Here is a 25,091-nt window from a genome sequence, read left to right as displayed (position 1 = left end):
GACACTATGTGGAGCAAAACACAGAGATAGACACACCATTACTTCCTGTGTCACTTAGCAAGAAATCTAAACCCCACATAAGAGATACTATTACAACTACCAAAGATAATAACCAAAGTTCATTAAAAAGCTTCAAAATTAAACTAATTACTAAGCAACATTTTCAGAAAGCTTCCTGCTAAATCAATTCCTCCCAGAGTGAGTTCTGCCTGAGATAAAATAGTCAAGTATGATCACATTAACAGTAAAATGTATGCTGCAGTTTCTGTTTATTTCTGTATTTCTGCTGTTTTGTTTCTTAGCTGGTAAATTAATCGCACAAAATCAAAGAACTACAAATCCTATATAGCCCATTCCACCTTGCTCTGCAACACTGTGCGCACGTGAAGAGCTGAGTGAAAGATTCCGTTTCAGAAGCGCTGCACACAGGAATAAAAGTTGGTCTAATTGACTTGAAACGAAAGTCTATTAAAGTGAGATTTTGTCTCTGGCTATTTACATTGTTTTGTTCACAAGCTAGGTTATTTTTCTATGTTTGAGTTAGGGAAGAGAAGACAATTCTATTAGTCAGACAATCTCACAGGCACAAGCATGACTCCTAAATATGTCTCATCTGTGATATTTAGGTTAAAAGACTCAGGTCACCAAAAAATTATATTAAACTATATACCACATTACTTCTTACATGTATTGTTTTAGAAGCATGCTCATCCGTTTTTTGGTGTAATTTTAGCTGATTTTGACTGTTAATGAAATCTGAGTGGCTGGTGGATGGCTGTTGGATCAAAAAGTGAATTATGCCCTGATTAGGACAGCACTCTTCTATTTACCAGAGGTATGTTGAACAAGGGAAATAGCTAGTTTGTGAACTTCAGAACCCGACTTGCAAGAATAGAAACAACTTTGGGGTGAGCCCATTGTTTGTCGTCTCTTCTTCCCATCCTCCTGCGATGTGTTTGTTAAGGTACCCTAGCTGCCTATGAAGAGCAGTGTGAGATAACACCAAAGCTTTTTGCTGAAGAAGACCCTCACTAAGCTTAAGAGAGAGATAGAGACTCAAAACCTACAACCTGATTTTGGACGGAATTACCTGGAAGGCTTAAATTAAAACTACCCAAGATTATTATTCCAACGCTATACAGTAAATGCTCTGGAAAACAACAGAAACCTGGAAACACCGTCCAACCAGGAACTGAGAGAGTACTGTTTAGTCTGAAGCTATATTTTATTTCCAAAAGCCAAGAAAAATACATTATATTACTTTTTGGGGCGGCAGATAGCCTAGTGGTTAGAGCGTTGGACTAGTAACCGAAAGGTTGCAAGATCGAATCCCCGAGCTGACAAGGTCAAAATCTCTCGTTCTGCCCCTGAACAAGGCAGTTAACTTTTTTTAAGAACAAGAATGTTCTGACTTGACTAGCAAAATAAAAGGGTAAATATAATATAAGGATTGAATGCTAAATTAAGTCTGCCAAGCTTGATTCAACTTCAATTAGCACTGACGTGTCAAGTGAGAGGTGTCAAAGCCCTTTAGCCCAACAATGGCAGGAGTGTACTCCAACCAAATGGAGAGGCCTTAGAAGCTACCTCCCGCTGTTCAGCGGTAATTAAAATACAGTACCCTGTGTATGTAAAGAATGATAAGGCAAGAAAATATCACAAAATGAAGCTCCTTATGGAAAATCAAGAGACACTTTTTGCTGACTATTATAAAAATGGGAACGTCATCAACCTCATCTTCGACAGTGTTGGTGGAAAAACATAACATTATCAAATCTATAAACACAAACAGCACGTGTGAGGTTAAAATTGGCACACAAAAAAACACACAATTTTCTTCCCACAGGGCTGTGGGGTGAGACAGGGATGCAGCTTAAGCCCCACCCTCTTTAACATATATATCAACGAATTGGTGATGGTAAAGCACCCTACTAGAATCTGAAGTCAAATGTCTACTGTTTGCTGATGATCTGGTTTTTTGTCATTTAGGATCACTACTTTATTTGAAGAATGTGAAATGTAAGAATAATAGTAGAGCAAATTATTTATTTAAGCTTTTATTTCTTTCATCACATTCCCAGTGGGTCAGAAGTTTGCATACACTCAATTAGTATTTGGTAGCATAGCCTACAAATGGTTTAACTTGGGTCAAACGTTTCAGGTAGCCCTCCACAAGCTTCCCACAACAAGTTGGGTGAATTTTGGCCAATTCCTCCTGACAGATGTAACTTAGTCAGGTTTGTAGGCCTCCTTGTTCGCACACACTTTTTCAGTTCTGCCCACAAATGTTCTATAGGATTGAGGTCAGGGCTTTGTGATGGCCACTCCAATACCTTGACTTTGTTGTCCGTAAGCCATTTTGCCACAACTTTGGAGTATGCTTGGGGTCATTATCCATTTGGAAGAACCATTTGCGACCAAGCTTTAACTTCCTCAAGACTGATGTCTTGAGATGTTGCCTCAATATATCCACGCAATTTTCCTTCCTCATGAAGCCATCTTTTAAGTGAAGTGCATCAGCCCCTCCTGCAGCAAAGCACCCCCACAACATGATGCTGCCACTCCCGTGGTGCTGTTGTTCTGGGATTGATTTGCACTTTTCACACCAACGTACGTTCATCTCTAGGAGACAGAACGGGTCTCCTTCCTGTGCGGTATGATAGCTGTGTGGTCCCATGAAATTGTGATTCAGTGAATGATACGTGAAATTATCTGTCAGTAAACAATAGTTTGAAAAATTACTTGTGTCGTGCACAAAGTGGATGTCCTAAACGACTTGCCAAAACTATAGTTTGTTAACAATACATTTGTGGAGTGGTTAAAAAAACGAGTTTTAATGACTCCAACCTAAGTGTATGTAAACATCCGACTTCAACTGTATATCTTCTGCACAGATTCTGCCAGACCTGGATAATGATGTTCCAAAAAAGGTCCAGTCACCAGGACCACAAATAAAAATTACATCTAGACACCGTTGCCCTAGAGCACACAAAAAACTATGCATACCTTGGCCTAAACATTAGCGCCACAGGTAACTTCCACAAAGCTGTGAACAATCTGAGAGACAAGGCAAGAAGGGCATTCTATGCCATCAAAAGGAACATAAAATTTGACATACCAATTAGGATCTGGCTAAAAATACATGAATCAGTTACAGAACCCATTGCCCTTCATGATTGGGAGGTCTGGGGTCTGCTCACCAACCAAAAATTCACAAAATGGGACAAACATCAAACTGAGACTCTGCATGCAGAATTCTGCAAAAAATATCCTCCGTGTACAATGTAGAACACCAAATAATGCATGCAGAGCGGAATTAGGCCGATACCCGCTGATTATCAAAATTCAGAAAACAGTCGTTAAATTCTAAAACCATCTAAAAGGAAGCGATTCCCAAACCTTCCATAAAGCCATCAACCTGGAGAAGAGTCCCCTAAGCAAGCTGGTCCAGGACAGCACAATTAGACACAGCACAATTAGACACAACCAAATAATGAAAACAAAAAGATAATTACTTGACACATTGGAAAGAATTAACAAAAAAACAGAGCAGACTAGAATGCTATTTGGCCCTAAACAGAGAGTACACAGTGGCAGAATGCCTGACCACTGTGACTGACCCAAACTTAAGAAAAGCTTTGACTATCTACAGACTCAGTGAGCATAGCCTTGCTATTGAGAAAGGCCGCTGTAGACAGACCTGGCTCAAGAGATGACAGGCTATGTGCACACTGCCCACAAAATATGGTGGAAACTGAGCTGCACTTCCTAACTTCCTGCCCAATGTATGACCATATTAGAGACACATTTCCCCCATATTACACAGATCCACAAAGAATTTGAAAACAAACCCGATTTTGATAAACTCCCATATCTACTGGGTGAAATACCACAGTGTGCCATCACAGCAACAAGAATTGTGACCTGTTTGCCACAAGAAAAGGGTAACCAGTGAAGAACAAAACACCAATGTAAATGCAAACCATATTTATGCTTATTTATTTTCCCTGTTGTACTTTAACCATTTGTACATCGTTACAACACAGTCTATATACATATGACATTTGTAATGTCATTATTATTTTGGAACTTCTGTGAGTGTAATGTTTACTGTTAATTTGTATTGTGTATTTCACTTTTGTATATTATCTACTTCACTTGCTTTGGTAATGTTAACATACATTTCCCATGCCAATAAATCCCCTTGAATTGAATGGAATTGAGAGAGAGAGAGACATCAAGAGAATGCTAGAGAGAGGAAGAGGCACTCAGGGACTCTTCCAGGAGCAATAAGCTTTTATAATACGATACTGAAATCTTTCCTCCTCAGACTCAGAAGGGAGACACGTGAGAGAGAGGGAGCAGAAAGGGAGATAGAGAGAGAGAGAGAGGGCAAATCGACTTGCCGCGTCTTAAATCCAAAGCTCAGGACGAGGGGAACGATAAGAGATCTTCAAATCAATACAGGAAGGGTTACTACGTGTGACAACATAATTCCTGACCCTCTACATTGTCCACTCCAGTGTAAGAGTGTACAAAACATTACCGCCACCTTCCTAATATTGAGTTCAGCCGCCACCTTTTGCCCTCAGAACAGCCTCAAAGCAAAGCGTTCCACAGGGATGCTGGCCCATGTTGCCTCCAATGTTTCCCAGTTGTGTGAAGTTGGCTGGATGTTCTTCGGGTGGTGGACCATTCTTGATACACATAGGAAACTGTTGTCGTGTCTTTGGCTATGCCGGATTAAGTGATATGACATGCTATTCTATAAAATCCTTTCTCTGTAATTAATATTACCTGATTGAGCTAATCATGTAAATGTAATTAACTAGAAAGTCGGTGCACCACAAAATAATATTTATAGAGCTGTTATCTTCCGAATAAACTCTTAAAGACCTAGTAATATTTTACAACAATAGCACTCAATATTAATCGTCACCTTAATTCAGTCTCATCTGAAAGTTGTACATTCTTGGTTATGTTCACGAACCCTGGCTAACAAGTTGAATCAGCAATACAAAATTGGGTTTAATTCTTTATTTACTAAATACCTAACTAATCACACAGAATTTCATATACACAGAATTAATCATACATTGGAAAAGGAAAATGCTATAAATATTTACACTGAGCTGCGCTTCAATAGGTTGGTGGTAGATGGAAGGCCGTGTTGCCCAACAGAGTCCTTTGAAGAGTGTCTCTAGTGGCGAACGGGAAACGTTGTAGTGTCGTCATTGGGTGGTAGACGGGATACTCTGTCTGTCCTTTCCTAGCCCATGTTTACAGCTGCTGTTGCTAACTCAACGGCTAGGATGTCTCACTTCTTTAGTGAATAAGAGTTCAAAGTTCATACCATTCACAACCAAAGCTCACGCTGAGGTTGGCTTAGTTCTGTAGTTGACATGTTAGTCCTTTTTAACGTATGGACCGTCGTCCTCACAACAGGAGGTTACATTTTCCTCAAGGGCTTATATAGTGGAGGGAGAAAGGTGTGTTTCATAGTTTTATAACCCATGTGTCTCCACAAGGGCGGGCCACTGATTGAGCAGAGCCCTAACCTTATGAAAACCCAAATCTCTCATTTGGAAGCTAAAATTACATGTAATCTTTTCACCAATAATTGTATATTCAACCATTTAAATTGTACAACAATTCCATGTGAATCTGATAACGATAATGTGTAGACTTTCCACTGTACCGTTTATGTCATCCTATCATTAATGAGAATGTCTCAGATGACAACCGAACTGACATCATATTCATTAAGTACCAACGCATATGTTCAACTGGTTGGATTACCAAAATATGGTTCATTTCCCCCCACCTTCTGATGTTCCCAGAATATTTGTGTTAACCAAGGGATTTTCAATAGTCACATCAGTAGGGTAGAGAGAGGAAAAAAGGGGGGAGAGGTATTTATGACTGTCATAAACCTACCCCCAGGCCAGCGTCATGACACTGTTGAGTGTGAAAAACACAGCAGCGTTGCAGTTCTTTACACAAACTGGTGCACCTGGGCCTGGCACCTACTACCATACCCTGTTCAAAGGCACTTACATTGTGTCTTGCCCATTCACCCTCATACTACAGTGGCAAGAAAAAGTATGTGGAATTACCTGGTAATTACCCTTTGGAATTACCTGGATTTCTGCATAAAATTGGTCATACAATTTTATCTGATCTTCATCTAGGTCACAACAATACACAGTCTGCTTAAACTAATAACACACAAACAATTATAGGTTTTCATGTCTCTATTCAAAATACTGCGTAAACATTCACAGTGTTGGTTGGAAAAAGTATGTGAACCCTTGGATTTAATAACTGGTTGACACTGGTTGTCGGGGCTGTGTTTCTGGACCTAAGGAAGGCTTTTGATACTGTTAATCATGAGATTCTCATCACAAAATTGTCCAAGTTCAACTTTTCCCCCGATGCTTTGAGATGGATGAAATCATACCTTGAAGGCAGAGCTCAGTGTGTCAGAGTGAGCAATGAGCTGTCGCCCACTCTTAGCTATGATGTGGGCATGCCCCAAGGGTCAATACTGGAGCCCCTCCTGTTCAGCCTGTACATTAATGATCTGCCTTCTGTCTGTACTGGGTCTGAAGTTCAAATGTATGCAGATGATACAGTGATATATGTGCATGCAAAGAGCAAACAACAAGCTGCACAAGAACTCACTACTGTAATGGTCCAGGTTACAAAGTGGCTCGGTGACTCATGTTTGCATCTCAATGTGAAAAAATCTGTTTGCATGTTCTTCACAAAGAGGGAAACAGATGCTACTGAGCCAGATGTCTATGTGTCAGGGGAGAAGCTCCAGGTGGTATCTGATTTTAAGTACCTTGGCATCATACTTGATTCCAACCTCTTTTTAAAAGCATGTGAAAAAGGTCATTCAGATAACCAAATTCAACCTAGCTAATTTCCGATTTATACGAAATTGTTTGACTACAGAGGTAGCAAAACTGTACTTCAAATCTATGATACTCTCCCACTTAACATACTGCTTGACTAGTTGGGCCCAAGCTTGCTGTACAACATTAAAACCTATTCAGTCTGTCTACAAACAGGCTCTCAAAGTGCTTGATAGGAAGCCCAATAGCCATCATCACTGTTACATCCTCAGAAAGCATGAGCTCCTGAGTTGGGAAAATCTTGTGCAATACACTGACGCATGTCTTGTATTCAAGATCCTAAATGGCCTGGCTCATCCTCCACTCAGTATTTTTGTTAAACAGAAAACCCAAACATATGGCAGCAGATCCACAAGGGTCTGCCATGAGAGGTGACTGTAATAGTTCCCTTAAGGATAAGCATCTTTAGTAAATCCGCTTTCTCTGTGAGAGCTTCCCATGTCTGGAATACACTGCCATCAGACACACATAACTGCACCACATATCACACTTTCACAAAATGTATGAATATATGGGTAAAGGTCAATCAGATTTGTGAACATAATCCTTAGCTGTGTATTGCCGCTTTCCATGTCTGTTGTCTGTAGCTTGTGAGGTGTGAAAACTGTTGCTTTTATGAATTTTGTCTTGCTGCTTTTTGTTCTATGTTGCTCTGTCAGTATGCTATGTCTTGCTTGTCCTATGTTGCGCTGTCAGTATGCTATGTCTTGCTTGTTCTATGTTGCTCTGCATGTGCTCACTGTTCAATGATTGTCTATATTTTAATTGTTTTTAATAACCTGCCCAGGGACTGTGGTTGAAAATTAGCCGGCTGGCTAAAACCGGCACTTTTACTGAAACGTTGATTAATGTGCACTGTCCCTGTAAAATAAAATAAAAACTCAAACTCAAATGGCAGAAATAAACTCAACCAAATGTTTTCTGTAGTTGCGGATCAGACCTGCACAATAGTCAGGAGGAATTTTGGACCATTGATCTTTACAAAACTGTTTCAGTTCAGCAATATTCTTAGGATGTCTGGTGTGAACCGCACTCGAGGTCATGGCACAGCATTTTAAAATCGGTTGAGGTCAAGACTCTGACTGGGCCACTCCAGAAGGCGTATTTTCTTATGTTGAAGCCATTCTGTTGTTGATTTACTTCTGTGTTTTGAGTTGTTGTCCTGTTGCATCACCCAACTTCTGTTGAGCTTCAATTGGCGGGCAGATAGCCTTACATTCTCCTGTAAAATGTCTTGATAAACTTGGGAATTCATTTTTCTGTCAATGATAGCAAGCTGTTCAGGCCCTGAAGCAGCCCCAAACCATGATGCTCCCTCCACCATACTTTACAATTGGGATGAGGTTTTGATGTTGGTATGCTGTGACATTTTTTTTCTCGACACATAGAGTTGTGTGTTCCTTCCAAACAACTCAACTTTAGTTTAATCTGTCCACAGAATATTTTGCCAGAAGCGCTATGGAACATCCAGGTGTTTTTTTGCAAACTTCAGACGTGCAGCAATTGGGTTTTTTGGACAACAGTGGCTTCTTCCGTGGTGTTCTCCTATGAACACTATTCTTGTTTAGTGTTTTACGTATCGTAGACTCGTCAACAGAGATGGTCACATGTTCCAGAGATTTCTGTAAGTCTTTAGCTGACACTCTGGGATACTTATTAACCTCATTAACCCTGAACCATGCAGATAACCCACTGTTCCTAGGCCATCATTGAAAATAAGAATTTGTTCTTAACTGTCTTGCCTAGTTAAATAAAAGGTTACAAAAAAAATTGAGCATTCACTGCTCTTGCAGTCATCTTTGCAGGACGGCCACTCCTAGGGAGAGTAGCAACGGTATTGAAATTTCTCCATTTATGGACAATTTGTCTTACCGTGGACTGATTAACATCAAGGCTTTTAGAGATGCATTTGTAACACTTTCCAGCTTTATGCAAGTCAACAATTCTAAATCTTAGGTCTTCTGAGATCTCTTTTGTTCAAGGCAAGGTTCACATCAGGCAATGCTTCTTGTGAATAGCAAACTCAATATAGACAAGAAAAATACAATAATTAGTGTGTTATTAGTTTAAGTACAGTGTTTGGATATTGTTGTGACTATTGACGTTACGCAGAAATCCAGGTCATTCTAAAGGGTTCACATACTTTTTCTTGCCACTGTATATCCATGTCTCAGGGCTTAAAAATCCTTCTTTAATCCGTCTCCACCCCTTGATTGACACTGATTGAAGTGTATTCAACAAGTGACATCAATAAGGGATCATAGCTTTCACCAGGATTCACCTGGTCAGTCTATATCATGGAAAGAGAAGGTGTCCTTAATGTTTTGTACAGTCAGTGTATATTTATTCCATCCACACTAGAGGGATAGGTAGGCATTTACAGACACATTGAGTCCCTCCTACCTCGGCTTCGTCTCCCTCAGCACTCTACAATGACAGACAGACGAGCCAATGGGTGAGAGCCGAATGGATCCCATCTTAGCGTTGCCATGGATACAGGAGCTTTGGTGGAGAGCCGGGGGCGGTTTAGGGCTGTAAAGTGAGGCGCTCTCTCTCCCTCTCTCTGGGTTAAATCTCTGAATGTACGCTGCAAAAGGGGAGCCAGGGGCTTTGGGTGGGGGGAGGGGGCGTGACAGTTTGATGCACACACACACACACTTCAGTAGCTTTGTCTCTGGGTGCTCTAACGCTGAGTGTCATTAGCAGCAGCTAGGGGACTGACATCTCCAGCTCTCAAAGGTTAGCAGTAGCACTGAGACTAGTGATGGATCTAAGGATGACTAGGGCTGACTACACTACTACACTGCTGACACTAACACACATTGTTTCAGCGACTGAATATATCAGAATTGAATCAGCAAGAAACCGACAGAAGGTGTCATCTGGCCCTACTGATGAGGAAATGGGTCCTCTGAATCAGGGAATCAGTTCATTGGCTGAGTAACTTAGCACAATCCAGTCCCAATATTCTCTAAAGCTCTCTTATCTCTATCACTTCACCAGCACCGATTCCACCATAGTTGTACTAAATGTATTAAATAGACAATAGCTTAGCGCTATCAGGAAAGGAGGATTATTGGAGGATTAGTCAATGTGAAATACACTTCTTCAGATGGGTTGCAGCGGTGTCAGTGAGTGACTGACAAGCCGTGCTAGTGGTTCAGAGTCCTTATGGCTTGTTGTCTAATTGTCACTAGTGATCTGATTAACTGTGGATTTAGGGGTGGGACTCAACTTCTGTAAGACTGATTTAATAGCCTACATCCTAGATACTCAATTCAATCAACAGTCCTGCATCTATGCTTTCTCAAAGGGTTATAAAATGATGATGACGATGATACTGTAAGGCGGATCCTCACCCCATCCACTGCCAATGAGAAGATGAGCAGTGAATTACGCCCAGTTCCTACCACCATCCTGTCTCTCTACCATGCCTCACAGCACACAGTCTTCAGCTCTGTGTTTTTTTTGCCTATGCTAAACCCGGCCAGGGCCAGGCGAGCGCAATAAACAAAACTAACCCAGGCAAGCACAATAAACAAACTAACCCAGGCCAGCACAATAAACAACTAACACAGGCCAATAAATAAACAAACTAACCCAATAAACAAACTAACCCAGGCCTGGGCCAGCACAATAAACAAACTAACCTGGGCCCGGGCCAGCACAATAAACAAACTAACCTGGACCCAGGCCAGCACAATAAACAAACTAACCTGGACCCAGGCCAGCACAATAAACAAACTAACCTGGACCCAGGCCAGCACAATAAACAAACTAACCTGGACCCAGGCCAGCACAATAAACAAACTAACCCGGGCCAGCACAATAAACAAACTAACCTGGACCCAGGCCAGCACAATAAACAAACTAACCCGGGCCAGCACAATAAACAAACTAACCCGGGCCAGCACAATAAACAAACTAACCCGGGCCAGCACAATAAACAAACTAACCTGGGCCCGGGCCAGCACAATAAACAAACTAAACCTGGGCCCGGGCCAGCACAATAAACAAACTAAACCTGGGCCCGGGCCAGCACAATAAACAAACTAACCCAGACCAGCACAATGAACAAACTAACCCAGACCAGCACAATGAACAAACTAACCCAGGCCAGCACAATAAACAAACTAACCTGGGCCCAGGCCAGCACAATAAACAAACTAACCTGGGCCAGCACAATAAACAAACTAACCTGGACCAGCACAATAAACAAACTAACCTGGGCCCGGGCCAGCACAATAAACAAACTAACCCAGACCAGCACAATGAACAAACTAACCCAGACCAGCACAATGAACAAACTAACCCAGGCCAGCACAATAAACAAACTAACCTGGGCCAGCACAATAAACAAACTAACCTGGACCCAGGCCAGCACAATAAACAAACTAACCTGGACCCAGGCCAGCACAATAAACAAACTAACCTGGAACCAGGCCAGCACAATTAACAAACTAACCTGGACCCAGGCCAGCACAATTAACAAACTAACCTGGACCAGCAAAATAAACAAACTAAACCTGGGCCCAGGCCAGCACAATAAACAAACTAACCTGGGCCCAGGCCAGCACAATAAACAAACTAACCTGGACCCAGGCCAGCACAATAAACAAACTAACCCGGGCCAGCACAATAAACAAACTAACCCGGGCCAGCACAATAAACAAACTAACCTGGACCCAGGCCAGCACAATAAACAAACTAACCTGGACCCAGGCCAGCACAATAAACAAACTAACCTGGACCCAGGCCAACACAATAAACAAACTAACCTGGGCCCAGGCCAGCACAATAAACAAACTAACCTGGACCCAGGCCAGCACAATAAACAAACTAACCTGGACCCAGGCCAGCACAATTAAACTAACCTGGACCCAGGCTAGCACAATTAACAAACTAACCTGGACCCAGGCCAGCACAATAAACAAACTAACCTGGGCCCGGGCCAACACAATGAACAAACTAACCCAGGCCAGGCCAGCACAATAAACAAACTAACCCAGGCCCAGGCCAGCACAATTAACAAACTAACCTGGACCCGGGCCAACACAATGAACAAACTAACCCAGGCCAGGCCAGCACAATAAACAAACTAACCCAGGCCCAGGCCAGCACAATTAACAAACTAACCTGGACCCAGGCCAGCACAATGAACAAACTAACCCAGGCCCAGGCCAGCACAATGAACAAACTAACCCAGACCAGCACAATGAACAAACTAACCCAGACCAGCACAATGAACAAACTAACCCAGACCAGCACAATGAACAAACTAACCCAGGCCAGCACAATGAACAAACTAACCCAGGCCAATAAATAAACAAACTAACCCAGGCAAAGGCCAACACAATGAACAAACTAACCCAGGCTTAGGCCAACACAAGGAACAAACTAACCCAGGCCCAGGCCAACACAATGAACAAACTAACCCAGGCCCAGGCCAACACAATGAACAAACTAACCCAGGCCAGGCCCACACAATAAACAAACTAACCCAGGCCCAGGCCCACACAATAAACAAACTAACCCAGGCCCAGACAATATACAAACTCAACATATTTAAATATTCTGTGTGTATGAAGGGCCCAGTGTGGCTTTGATCTGTGCATGCGTGTGAGGTGGCAGCAGGACAAACACACAGGCGTGGCACATAGCGCACATTCATACGTGCCAGTGTAACACACACACACACACTGCACAAACGCACATTGATATTCCCCTGTATGTAGTAGCATTTTCACATCAATGAGAGCGGAGAGAGGCTTGAAGTGTGCTGGCAGGGAGACACCGGGAATTAAAGGCCCCAGGGACACATGCACCTTATTCTTGTCAGTTTGTTCTTTTTTAGGGCTCTGAGCCCTGTCAGGGTTTATTAATCTCAAACGGATGGCCAGCCACCGTTATGAAACACTGTGTGTGTTCTTGTGCCCTGCCCTTGTCTGTGTTGTGGCAATCTATCCCCATATTCACCACCTTCAGACACAGACGTATTATTAGATCAAAACGTCATGGCACAGCTCGCTGATCTGATCAATGGAAATGCATAAACCAGAAGTACAGGAGACGCATGTTCATCCACCCCTTACCCACAAACTCACACAACACACAGTGGTGCAGTGGAGGGTAAACGCAAGTCAACGCACTTCACACACTTTTTTGAGGAAAAAGTATTGCAAGGAAAGGGAGCGTACCTTTTTTCACTGTGACTGACGATCAGAGTTTACACACCACTATATCAATGCACACACAGAATCACACATACACACACAGAATCACACATACACACACAGAATCACACATACACACACAGTCAACTCTGCTGTTCTATTTATAGACTATTTACTCAACTGCGTGACCAAGACACTATCCACATTATACATATCATTTATACTGTATATCCTATTGTGTACATACCAGTTTCATTACTATGCATACTACTTGTTTATTTGATTGATTTGTGTACTGCACTGTTGAGGGAGCTTGTAAGTAAGCATTTGACTGCAGCATTTATACCTGCTGTAACCTGTGTACATGACGAATAACCTTTGATTTGATTTGACACGCACATTAACCTGTTGATCTGGCCCTGTGAAAGATCCAGTGATGTGAATGAACGGTTGTGACCCAGCCCTGACCCACCTTCGACTGTGTGTGTTAACAGTGTTTGAGTGAAGATCAGACACATTGCTCTGATCAGCAGACATGAAGGGCATTCATTTCTCCTTGAGCTTTGGCTCAGCTTTCCCTAGTTTGTGTTTGTGTGTGTGTGTGTGTGTGTGTGTGTGTGTGTGTGTGTGTGTGTGTTGAGGCGTGTCGGCTAGGGGAAGTTGGGGACAGTCTGGCTGCAGGCGACGGAGCATGAGGACAGTGACACCACACTCTCATTATGCAACTTATTTATAGCCATCTCCCACTGTGTCTGTGTGTGTGTGTGTGTCTGTGTGTGTGTGTGTGAGAGAGAGAGAGAGGAAATGTCATGGTTGGCTGGCGTGTTGTGTTGTCTTAGTTGGTGCACTGGGAAGTGAAATAAGGAAGTAGGCACAAATAGGGGTGGGCTGCAGAAACCAACACAACACCAGCCCATAAGGCCTGACTCTGTGACAGTAATGAACTCAATTACCTCTGGTCTAATTTTAACAAACCGGTTTTTAATTCAAATCTGGACTTCTAACCCCTTTTAAACATTGTGTGTTTGAGCTACAGACTTCTTGGTTGTACCACTGAATTAGTCTGGGATTGGATTTATTCTGCATCTATTGGTACCAACCATTAGTCTGTGATTAACGGGGGGCTGAGCTAGAGCGGTGTTCGTGAGAACAAGGGTGGATCCCGAAGGGGTCTGGGACGGGGTCTTTTTACAACAACTTCTGTGGAGTCAGAATAGTTTGAGCTACAAACTATTAAAAGCTATTGACGAAAAGCTGAGACTCCACAACACTCACAAGCTACACAAGAGTTGTTAGAAGGTGAGAGGTTCTTCTACACAGAAGATCATAGGAAACACAAGGACATAGTGTCTATAATACTGTAATAACCTCACATAGTTGCTTTTCACAAACTCTAAACTTCAAACAGTTGTCACTGACTAGTTGGATATTAATTTCCCGCTGAGCAAACCATTTCTGTACTTACAGCTTCATATACATTCATTTTGATCAGGTTTTTGTTTTGGCAAACTTTTTTTTATTTATTGACATTTGCCAATAAAAAACTCACTAATGCATCTGTTTATGTCAAATAGTTTTGTGTTCTACTTGTAGCCCTGGTTATCCGTAAAATAAAATAGTAAAACACCAGTGAGGATAAATATAAGGGCTGGACATATTTTTGGGGGATCCCCATTAGCTGACGCCAATGCTGACCTAGTCTTCCTGCAGTACGACACAACGAAAAAGACATTACAGACAAAAATACTTAACAATTTACATACATTTTAAAACATTCACATGGACATTATCGATTTTTACACACACACACACACACACACACACACACACACACACACACACACACACACACACACACACACACACACACACACACACACACACACACACACACACACACACAAAAGCTTGGACACACTCATTCAAAAGTTTCTTTATTTTGACTATTTTTCACATTGTAGAATAATCGTGAAGACAACAAAACTATGAAATAACACATTTGGAATCATCTAGTAACCAATAAAAAGTGTTAAACAAATCAAAATAGATTTTATATTTGAGATTCTTCAAAGTAGCCAACCTTTGCCTTGATGACAGCTTTGCACACTCTTGGCTTTCTCTCAACCAGCTTCACTTGGAATGTTTTTCAAAAAGTCTTGAAGGAGTTCCCACATATGCTGAGCACTTGTTGGCTGCTTTTCCTTCACTCTGGGGTCCAACTCATCCCAAACCATCTCAATTGGGTTACGGTCAGGTGATTGTGGAGGCCAGGTCATCTGATGCAGCACTCCATCACTCTCCTTATTGGTCAAATAGGCCTTAACATAATCTGGAGGTGTGTTTTACTACGCGCAAACCAAACGGGATGGCGTATCACTGCAGAATGCTGTGGTAGCCATGCTGGTTAAGTGTGCCTTGAATTCGAAATAAATCACAAACAGTGTCACCAGCAAAGAACCCCCACACCATCACACCTCCTCCTCCTCCATGCTTCACAGTGGGAAGTCCGCATGCGGAGATCATGCGTTCACCTACTCTGTGTCTTTCTTGGCCCAAACAAGTCTCTTTTTCTTATTGGTGTACTTTAGTAGTGGTTTCTTTGCAGCAATTAGACCATGAAGGCCTGATTCACACAGTGTCCTCTGAATAGCTGATGTTGTGATGTGTCTGTTACTTGAACTCTGTGGTAGAAACTGAAGTGCAGTTAATTGTCCATTTCTGAGGCTGGTAACTCTAACAAACATATCCTCTGCAGAAGAGGTAACTCTGGGTCGGAAAGTAAGATGGCGCAGACAGACATGGCAGCTCTGCTTCTAGCTCCTAAGCAACTTTGCAGTATTTTGTTTTTGTGCGTTATTACATACATCCAGAAAAAACGTTTGGATATCAGAGTGGCGGTATCAGAGTGGCGGTATCAGAGTGGGTGTTCGCACCCCCACGATCAATTGAACTTATCCCAGAGGGTGCTCCAAAACGCTGTCGACGGAGAAAAGGTATTAGGTGAAGACTTCTAGTCCGACTCAGGAGGCGGCCACACCATCCACTGCTTCAGAGTATATTACTCGCTAATGTTCAGTCTCTGAACAATAAAGTAGACGAGCTCTGTTTATAAAGTAGACAGACTCTGTTTCACAGAAACATGGCTCTCTCGGGATATGCTGTCCCTGTCCATACATCCAGCTGGGTTCATCGTGCAGACAGGAATAAAGAACTCTCCGGGAAGAAATAATGTGGGAGTGTATGTTTCATGATTAACTACTCATGGTGTGACTGTGATAACATACAGAAACTCAAATCCTTTTGTTCACCCGACCTAGAATACCTCACAATCAAATGCAGACCGTATTACCTCACAAGAGAATTCTCGTGTATATTCCCCCTCAAGCCGATACCACGACGGCCCTCAAGGAACACTGACCTTTATGCAAACTGGAAACCACATATCCTGAGGCAGGATTTATTGTAGCTGGGGATTTCAATAAAGCAAATTTGAGGAAAACCCTACCGAAGTTCTATCAACACATTGACTGTAGTACTCGCTTAGGAAAAACAATCTATCACTGCAACTCGCCTTATTGAGACGCCTACAAGGTCTTCCTCCCATCAGCAAATCAAAACAAAACTCCATTCTGCTCCTCCCTTCCTATAGGCAGAAACTCAAACAGGAAGTACCCGTGCTAAGGTTTATTCAATGCTGGTCTGACCAATGGGAATCCATGCTTCAAGATCATTTTGATCACCAGACTGGGATATGTTCCAGGTAGCCTCAGAGTATAACATTGATGTTTATGTGGACACAGTGACTGAGTTCATCAGGAAGTGTATCGGGAACACTGTTCACACGATGACTATTAAAACCTACCCAAACCAGAAACTGTGGATAGATGGCAGCATTTGCGCACACCTGAAAGCGAGAACCACCGCAATTAACCATGGCAGGGGTGACTAGGAATATGGTTGAATACAAACAGTGTAGTTATTCCCTCTGTAAGGCAATTAAACAAGCAAAATGTCAGTACAGAGACAAAGTGGAGTCGCAATTCAACAGCTCAGGCAAGACGTATGCGGCAGGGTGTACAGACAATCAGGGATTACAAAGAGAAAACGAGCCACATCGCAGACACCGACGCCTTGCACCCAGACAAGCTAAGCAACTTCTTCGCCCATTTCGAGGTTAAGACAGTGCCACCGATGCGCCCACACCAAAAGACTGTGGGCTCTCGTTCTCCGTGGCCAACATGAGTAAGACATTTAAGCTGCCCAGACAGCAACCCTAGCTGCGTCCTCAGAGCATGCGCAGAGCAGCTAGCTGGAGTGTGTACGAACATATTCAATTTCTCCCTATCCCAGCCTGCTGTCCCCACTTGTTTCAAGATGTCCACCATTGTTCCTGTACCCAAGAAAGCAGAAGGTAACTGAACTAAATGACTATCGCATCGTAGAACTCACTTCTGTCACCATGAAGTGCTTTGAGAGGCTAGTTAAGCGTCATATCACCTCCACCTTACACCCTAGACCCACTTCAATTTGCTTACCGCCACAATAGATGCACAGACGATGCAATCGCCCTCGCACTGCACACTGCCCTGTCCCATCTGGACAAGCAGATTACCCATGTCAGAATACTGTTCATTGACTATAGCTCAGTCTTCAACACCATTGTACCCTCCAAGCTCATCATTAAGCTCAGGGCCCTAGGTCTGAACCACGGCCTAGATTTACCTCCGATTACTATGGAGAAGATGTACCAAGGGAAAGAGAGAGGTGTGAAGTCACCCCAAGGTGAGCTTTCTCTTCAGCTCTTGGCTAACTTTGCTGTCCCACTCCCCCTAAAAGGAGCAGGGTACAGGTTCTCAATATGAATGTTATCTTAGCTACCAGTGTGCTCTCAATGTAAATAATATAGAAGTTTGGTAGCAGTGAAATGAAAGCCTACTCTATATAAAAGGGGGGATATTGGAAAGTGATGAATATGTCCTGGGTTTTATGAAGTTGAACAGCTTTACAAGTCTCTGCTCTGTCATTCACACTACCCACAATGGTGTTAGAGTAAAGCTGTGAGTCTTACACAGACACACTCTATTCATCCATGCACAGAAGACTGTGAAGATGGCCATGAAAAATAATCCACAACATTCCCGAAGCAAGTCGGTGTGTCTCTTCTACACTTACAGTAGGAAAATCAATTAAATCTAACAATTAGCTGAATAGGCTTCAAGTCCGCACTCAAAGCTCAATAGAGAAACTACATCTAAGAGCTCCTCTTTGTTAGCGTCCAACATCTCCTCTCTCCCTTGTCAACCTGTGGAGCTTTTGGCAGAGTAATGGGAGTCCTTTCAATCCCCACGCCACAGTCTTCTATCATGAAGCCCACAGAGAGCGGTGTCTAGGACCAGATGGACAGACAATGTGAGGGAGATAACACCTTGGAGGATGGATGCTGTCAATATCCAAATACACCCCAAGCTGACATGAAAAAAGGCACACAGACGCATGCTCACACACACTCAAAGAAGAGGGGAGGGGTTGTGATAATGCGAAAAGACAGCTTTGATTGAACACCCTGTGCGGTACATCACATCCTAAAATGCATTAGACATGATTGTATCTGTGATAAGGGGATAACAGACCGAGAGATGGGTGCTACAGAACATTCCAAAATGGAGCCGAGCAGAGTGTCGTTGGCCAGCAAACAGGGCAGACTGCCAAAATGCTATTCTATATCATTGAGTTGTCTTTTTTTACCAGGAAAACCATTAGCCAGTTCTACTTCACGTTTGGAAGACTGAGGGTCAAGTCAAGATCAGTTGACTATAGCACAGTAGCCTGTATCTGATGTAGAGTTGAGAACAGGACTGATCTGGGAACTTTCATTGAAGTGTGACAGGATAAGTGAGGAGCACGGTGGTAGGCTACATCTTCAACAACATTGTCAGAAACCACTCAGCCATGCTGGGAAAATAACTCATTTTATTCTCTGCACATCACAACCACGACCAACCATCCAGTGTAGGAACTTGACCTCTATGTATAGTGTAGACTCTTGCCAGTGTCAAAATCCCAGAGTTGAACTAAGGATTTGGGAGGAATTGTCTGTAAGTAAACACTACAGCTTTGTACCCAAGGGCATTTCTATCTGAAAGGTCCCATGAGCACCAGCATGAAGTTCATAGGAACATATCAAATTTGGTGTCAAATGAAAGCTAACATGCTGACACATACATTTTATTCAATCATTGCACCCGCACCGCTTGTGCATCTTATAGAATAGAACTTGGTCCTATTTGTGACGCTTGATGCGCTACAAGTCCCACCTCTCCCATCTCCTCATTCATTTTTAGGAGCATATACCCACGTGGATGAACTGAGATCCACACTCGAGTCCAGTTGGTGGTGGTAATGCACCTTAAAGTTGGTTGCCAACCTCCATATGAAGTCCAAAAAAGAAGAAGCCTGAAGGAGGAGAGATTACTAGAAACTAACTCGGTTTACCCTTTTATCTGTGGATTAATTGTCGGAGTAGAGGACCTTGTGCATTTCAGGGTAAAATAACAACCCAATGTTTATATTCCAGGACAAATTAGCTGGCAACAGCAAGATGGCTAAATTGCCATAAATTGTTAATGCTTTTCAACCTGTCCCCAAATTAATATAGTTAGTTGAGAGTTTGTTTTGATATTTCAACTTGAGGCTCCTGGTCGCATCTGGTTTGGGTGGACAAAATCAACAGAGGTCTGGTCAGCATGTAAGAGTCTATATTTTGGGTAAATTAAGCAATATATACATTTTTCAACCATTCTCCATTTAAAAAAAAAATTGCCATATTTAAAAGCTTTGATTTCTAGAAAACAGATGGAAAAAATGTGTCTTAGAAAACTTCTACCAGAAAGTCTTAAAAGGTATTACAAATACATAAAAACACAATCATGTTGACGTAAAGACCCCTGCTAACTAATATCAAAACGTACATTTATTTTGAGAAATTGAATACCTTCTGTAAGATATTTTCTATTTTCTTTCTCTCTCATGAGGAGGGAGGATAATGCAAGTCCAATTAGTTATACCAATTAGTTTTAATGATTTTACTGATATCAATTTTGGCCAAGACCAAAGAGCTGTCAAAGGACACCAGAATCAAAATTGTAGACCTGCACCAGGTAAAACTCACAATACTGTTACCGAATTGTTAACAGAATGATCCAAAAACTGTAATGGAATTACTGCAACTGAATTGAATACAATGGGAAATCATAATAGTCACAAACCACAGTTGGGTCACCTGATACTGTCCTCCCTGATTAGCTCATAACTGTTTTATTTCTCTTTCTGATGTCTGGTGGTCAAACCAAGAGTGTTAAAACAGTCCGTCTGGACAACCCCTCCCCTCTCTCCCTCTCTATTTCTCACTATTCAGATAATGTCACCTCTCCCAGCACTTACTGACTCCTACACGCATGAGCCACCTCTCTTTCCATTTACTGTAAATAGCATCCTCACCCACTGAGCACCGACCAACAGTCCACCCTGGCCTTGACGGTAACATCCACAGACGGACCGGACCAAATCTGAACCTATCATAGATGTACAATGCCTTCAGAAAGTATTCAAACCCCTAGACTTTTTTCAACAGTTTGTTGTGTTACAGCCTGAATTATAAATGGATTGAAATGAGATCGTAACTGTCCAACTACACAAAATATTCCAGAATATCAAAGTGGAATTGTTTTTAAAAGTTTTACATATTAATAAAAAATGAAAAGCTAAAATGTTTTGAGTCAATAAGTATTCAAGCCCTTTGTTATGAGAAGCCTAGATAAGTTCAGGAGTAAACATGTGCTTAACATGTCACATGAGTTCCATGGACTCACTCTGTGTGCAATAATAGTATTTAGCAAGATTGTTGAATGATTACCTCATCTCTGTACCCCACACATAGAAATAATTCTAAGGTCCCTCAGTCAAGCAGTTTTTCAATGTTCCTGAGTGGCCGAGTTACAGTTTTGACTTAAATCTACCTGGAAATGTATTATTTTTGTTGGCATGCATTTGAAATTGAAAAAACGGAGTCAAGTAGTAATTCCGTTAACGGGGAATTGCCACCAACCGAACTCTGTACAGCCCTAACTAAAGGGATAAGGCCAGAAGATGACCAGACATAGTTTCATATCCTGGTCTCGGATCTTGTATGTGTTTTAGTCAACTACTCTGACCATCGTTGTGATGAATGTCATTGTCAACTACTATGTCATACATGGCAGTATCGTGCTCCTGTAGAGTACGTGTTTGGTGTTTTATTCACAATGAAACTAAACAGTTGTATACTCATGTACACATTATATGATATTATAATATATTTCTACTCAGCATCCCTGTCCAATATATCAACAGCACCTTGACATACTATGCTGCTGTAGAAAACCAACTGCCGCTTCTAAAATACTTTAGAATTCAGCTCGCTTTTCACTTTGTTTCTGCAATTAAAGAACATTTGCTGCAATCCTTCCCCTGTCCATCTCAATACCTAAATATGTTCTATACAAATACTTATCAATAAATAACTCTCAACATTCTCTCCACAGATGTCAATGTCTTCAGTATGACCTTCACACTATTTGTCCAGTTATGCTATACACTGCATAGAGGTACTTAATTTAAAACCAGACAAATCTATGCGTGCACGCAGACAGAGAGACTCAGAGAGACACACAGACACCTTAGACCTTGAGACTGGAGGTACAAGGGTGAATGTAGAGAGGGTCCTCCACTTAGGCCCACCTGTCTGTCTGCTGTCAATCCCTCTGGGTCTGAGTCAGACTGGACAGAAGGCATACACCATTACCTAACCTATTCCCTGTCACTGCTAAACTCGGGCCCCATGCAGCAGAAAACCAACAGATCAACACCCACATCATCACCTCCAGGATCAACACCCACATCATCACCTCCAGGATCAACACCCACATCATCACCCACATCATCACCGCCAGGATCAACACCCACATCATCACCGCCAGGATCAACACCCACATCCTCACTGCCAGGATCAACACCCACTTCATCACCTCCAGGATCAACACCCACATCATCACCGCCAGGATCAACACCCACATCATCACCGCCAGGATCAACACCCACATCATCACCGCCAGGATCAATACCCACATCATCACCGCCAGGATCAACACCCACATCATCACCGCCAGGATCAACACCCACATCATCACCGCCAGGATCAACACCCACATCCTCACTGCCAGGATCAACACCCACAACATCACCTCCAGGATCAATACCCACATCATCGCCGTCAGGATCAACACCCACATCATCACCGCCAGGATCAATACCCACATCATCACCGTCAGGATCAATACCCACAACATCACAGATGGAAATTCTGAACTTGCTCTGCCATCAAAGATTCACTTATCTTCAGTGAGATCGTAATTGTTTCACTATCAGAGATAAAAGTGGCTTAATGATTATATCAATACAATATTGCATACATTTCATAGATAATGTTCATGTGCATTGGTGCCATGAAAAGAAGTTGCCATGAAAAGAGGTAAATGAGGACATGTCTGTTTTCAGGTCACAAAATTAACACAGGGCGAACGTGTTAAGGCTAAATTGTAATTATTTTTGCCTGTATGGCCTATTTAAATAAAAAATAAAATAATTAAATTGTGCATCTAAGGATTCTCAGCTCTTGCTGACCCAAAAAGTGATAGTGTGACTGTTAATGCAAACATTATGACAGAGCATGGTTGTGTTGCCTTCTAAAGAGACAAGAGAGTCGAAATCCCATAGACATATTCGAATGACAAATCCTTATAGGGTGCACCCAGATGCAGGATTTGCTATGAATGGGAATATCACTTCCACTTATTCTATGGCTATGTGTGCAAGAGTATTCTAGAGTGTTCAAGAACTCTGCTGGTGATTCTCTCAGCGGAGTAAGTGTTTGATAACTATGGGTTTGTGTGAGGAAGACATTTAAGATTAGAAGAGCTACTCCCATCACATCTTAGAATGCTGTTGGTTATGTCTGCAGTTGGCTTCACTGCAATTTAGACAATAGGGGGATAAAAACATGTGTTATGCAGACAGCTGTTTGAAAGGAAATGAAAAGGAGGCAACAACAAAATACGTCAAAGATTAGCTTCCTGCTGAAATTGAAAGTTTATTTTGTGTAGCCTACCTGGGCATCGAGAAAAATGCCGTGCTTGATGTTCTAAGGCGATTAATTAAGAAGATGGATGCAATTTTTTCGAACTCTGCTCTTTTCAGCATCTGTTCATAATCTGACTTCAAAGGATGTTTGGGAAGTGTGTTAAGTAGACGGGAAAATAGGGTACCTAAAGTATCATTTATTTAGGCTACCTAAAATATATCCCTCCCTTTTAAAAACAATGTCATTCTTTTTACTGACCTTGTTTTCATTTCCTTCCCTCTTTTCAATTTCCTTCCCTCTTTTCAATTTCCTTCCCACTGTTGTTCTGTGTCAAATTACACTAGTTAGTAAAAAACATGACATCAATACCATTTAGGTGGTTGATTTGTTATGAATTTAGACCACTTGGTCTGTACTCCATAAAATATGTCATGTGCAATAATGTTTTACAACCAAGCTTGATGACCAAGCCCCCTGAACAACAGTTGCCATCAAGCTTGACTCATTAGACTATGAAAAATGATTGCACAGACCACACTTTACTATCAGTTTGCAGTCCAAATAAACCACTTCATCCATCAAGTTGTTGGACTATTTGTTCAGCACTTTCTGAGTGAGTGAGTGAGTGAGTGAGTGAGTGAGCAATCATAAAAAGCTCACTGCAGCAGCTAAATACCTGCCGCACCATGGGGGTCAAACACCAGGGTCGAGAGTAGCTGTTTGAGTTGGACCGCAGAGTGAAGGAAAAGCAGCCTACAAGTGCTCTGCATATGTGGGAACTCCTTCAAAACTGTTGGAAAAGCATTCCAGGTGAAGCTGGTTGAGAGAATGCCAAGCGTGTGCAAAGCTGTCATCAAGGCAAAGGGTGGCTACTTTGAAGAATCTCGAATATAAAATATATTTTGATATGTTTAACACTTTTTTTATTACTACATGATTCCATATGTTATTTCATAGTTTTGACATCTTCACTATTATTCTACAATGTAGAAAATAGTAAAAATAAAGAAAAACCCTTGAATAAGTAATGTGTGGCCAAACTTTTAACTGATACTGTATGTATGTATGCATGCATGCCTTGCGAAAGTATTCGGCCCCCTTGAACTTTGCGACCTATTGCCACATTTCAGGCATCAAACATAAAGATATAAAACTGTATTTTTTGTGAAGAATCAACAACAAGTGGGACACAATCATGAAGTGGAACGACATTTATTGGATATTTCAAACTTTTTTAACAAGTCAAAAACTGAAAAATTGGGCGTGCAAAATTATTCAGCCCCCTTAAGTTAATACTTTGTAGCGCCACCTTTTGCTGCGATTACAGCTGTAAGTCGCTTGGGGTATGTCTCTATCAGTTTTTCTATCAGTTTCACACTTTTGGTGTGTCTCCCAGGTGGCTTGTGGCAAACTTTAAACGACACTTTTTATGGATATCTTTAAGAAATGGCTTTCTTCTTGCCACTCTTCCATAAAGGCCAGATTTGTGCAATATACGACTGATTGCTGTCCTATGGACAGAGTCTCCCACCTCAGCTGTAGATCTCTGCAGTTCATCCAGAGTGATCATGGGCCTCTTGGCTGCATCTCTGATCAGTCTTCTCCTTGTATGAGCTGAAAGTTTAGAGGGACGGCCAGGTCTTGGTAGATTTGCAGTGGTCTGATACTCCTTCCATTTCAATATTATCGCTTGCACAGTGCTCCTTGGGATGTTTAAAGCTTGGGAAATATTTTTGTATCCAAATCCGGCTTTAAACTTCTTCACAACAGTATCTCGGACCTGCCTGGTGTGTTCCTTGTTCTTCATGATGCTCTCTGCGCTTT

General features: G+C 42.0%; 1 protein-coding gene across 2 annotated transcripts in view; it reads right to left on the bottom strand.

The window, feature by feature from the left end:
• The window catches only part of LOC110535107 (succinyl-CoA:3-ketoacid coenzyme A transferase 1, mitochondrial), a 95,623-nt gene that overhangs the window by 50,415 nt on the left and 20,117 nt on the right, over positions 1–25,091 (bottom strand). The window lies entirely within an intron of this gene.

Source organism: Oncorhynchus mykiss, chromosome 11 (genome assembly GCF_057628025.1).
Source record: "Oncorhynchus mykiss isolate SJ-2025 chromosome 11, ASM5762802v1, whole genome shotgun sequence".
NCBI lineage: Eukaryota > Metazoa > Chordata > Actinopteri > Salmoniformes > Salmonidae > Oncorhynchus > Oncorhynchus mykiss.
The sequence above is the reverse complement of the archived record's forward strand: the minus strand, read 5'-3'. Positions and strand labels throughout refer to the sequence as shown.